Consider the following 2,500-nt stretch of genomic DNA (forward strand, 5'->3'; position numbering starts at 1 on the left):
AGCTGGGCCATGAGCCTGGGTGCTGGAGCTCTGATACAGGGGAGAGAGGCATGTGTGTGTGGCTGTGGAGGTCCTATGGGGGTGATGTGTGGCCCTTTAATGTCACAGGGCCAGTGGCTGGGTGATATGCCTGGGTGCTGGAGCTCTGACACAGGGGGATAGAGGCATGGATGTGTGGCTGTGGAGGTCCTGTGGAGGTGCTGTGTGGGCCTTTAATATCACAGGGGGAGAAGCTGGGCCATGAGCCTGGCCCCTGGAGCTCTGATACAGGGGAGAGAGGCATGTGTGTGTGGCTGTGGAGGTCCTGTGGAGGTGCTGTGTGTGCCTTTAATATCACAGGGGGAGAAGCTGGGCCATGAGCCTGGCCCCTGGAGCTCTGATACAGGGGAGAGAAGCATGTGTGTGTGGCTGTGGAGGTCCTGTGGAGGTGCTGTGTGGGCCTTTAATATCACAGGGGGAGAAGCTGGGCCATTAGCCTGGCTCCTGGAGCTCTGATACAGGGGAGAGAGGCATGGATGTGTGGCTGTGGAGGTGCTGTGTGGGCCTTTAATATCACAGGGGGAGAAGCTGGGCCATTAGCCTGGCTCCTGGAGCTCTGATACAGGGGAGAGAGGCATGGATGTGTGGCTGTGGAGGTCCTGTGGAGGTGCTGTGTGTGCCTTTAATATCACAGGGGGAGAAGCTGGGCCATGAGCCTGGCCCCTGGAGCTCTGATACAGGGGAGAGAAGCATGTGTGTGTGGCTGTGGAGGTCCTGTGGAGGTGCTGTGTGGGCCTTTAATATCACAGGGGGAGAAGCTGGGCCATTAGCCTGGCTCCTGGAGCTCTGATACAGGGGAGAGAGGCATGGATGTGTGGCTGTGGAGGTGCTGTGTGGGCCTTTAATATCACAGGGGGAGAAGCTGGGCCATTAGCCTGGCTCCTGGAGCTCTGATACAGGGGAGAGAGGCATGGATGTGTGGCTGTGGAGGTGCTGTGTGGGCCTTTAATATCACAGGGCCAGTGGCTGGGTGATATGCCTGGGTGCTGGAGCTCTGACACAGGGCCAGAGAGGCATGTGTGTGTGGCTGTGGAGGTCCTGTGGAGGTGCTGTGTGGCCCTTTAATATCACAGGGGGAGAAGCTGGGCCATGAGCCTGGCCCCTGGAGCTCTGATACAGGGGAGAGAGGCATGTGTGTGTGGCTGTGGAGGTCCTGTGGAGGTGCTGTGTGGCCCTTTAATGTCACAGGGCCAGTGGCTGGGTGATATGCCTGGCTCCTGGAGCTCTGACACAGGGGAGAGAGGCATGTGTGTGTGTGGCTGTGGAGGTCCTGTGGAGGTGCTGTGTGGGCCTTTAATATCACAGGGGGAGAAGCTGGGCCATGAGCCTGGCCCCTGGAGCTCTGATACAGGGGAGAGAAGCATGGATGTGTGGCTGTGGAGGTGCTGTGTGGCCCTTTAATGTCACAGGCCCAGTGGCTGGGTGATCTGCCTGGGTGCTGGAGCTCTGACACAGGGGCAGAGAGGCATGTGTGTGTGTGTGTGTGTGTGGCTGTGGAGGTCCTGTGGAGGTGCTGTGTGGGCCTTTAATATCACAGGGGGAGAAGCTGGGCCATGAGCCTGGCCCCTGGAGCTCTGATACAGGGGGAGCATGGATGTGGCTTTGGAGAAGGCAAATATCTAGAGTCTCCGCTCCACTCCCCTCTTTACCTTCCTCGGTGTAAAACTTTGACCGCCAGTTTTTCAAAGTCTTACACCGAGGAAGGTAAAGAGGGGGACCGGTCGGCGAAACTAGAAGTTTCCCCTCTCTTACCTTCCTCGGTGTAAAACTTTGACCGCAAATTTTTCAAAGTGTTACACCGAGGAAGGTAAAGAGGGGGACCGGTCGGCGAAACTAGAAGTTTCCCCTCTCTTACCTTCCTCGGTGTAAAACTTTGACCGCAAATTTTTCAAAGTGTTACACCGAGGAAGGTAAAGAGGGGGACCGGTCGGCGAAACTAGAAGTTTCCCCTCTCTTACCTTCCTCGGTGTAAAACTTTGACCGCAAATTTTTCAAAGTGTTACACCGAGGAAGGTAAAGAGGGGGACCGGTCGGCGAAACTAGAAGTTTCCCCTCTCTTACCTTCCTCGGTGTAAAACTTTGACCGCAAATTTTTCTAAGTGTTACACCGAGGAAGGTAAAGAGGGGGACCGTTCGGCGAAACTAGAAATTTCCCCTCTCTTACCTTCTCCTGCCCTCGGTGCGAGCCGGTCTCTCCCTGTTTTTCAAAACACCTTTCGCACGATTTCAGAAACCCAGTTTTCGGAAACGTGAACCTCCAGGGATCGGCCCCGAGGGCGCCGGGGACGCGTGGGCCGACCCGAGAGGGGTGCGAAACGGACTGCCGCGGGCAGCTCGGCCCCTCTCAAAGCTGCGGTTCTCTTCTTCTTTCACCCACTGACCGAGCGGCACACGTGACCCGCCATCGGAGGGCCCCCGCCGGCCAGCCCAGCGCTGGTGTTCGGGCGGACGGTTCCTCCGG

Source organism: Trachinotus anak, unplaced genomic scaffold, assembly GCF_046630095.1.
Source record: "Trachinotus anak isolate AG129_WGS33_773 ecotype Australia unplaced genomic scaffold, CSIRO_AGI_Tana_v1 ptg000112l, whole genome shotgun sequence".
Classification (NCBI taxonomy): Eukaryota; Metazoa; Chordata; class Actinopteri; order Carangiformes; family Carangidae; genus Trachinotus; species Trachinotus anak.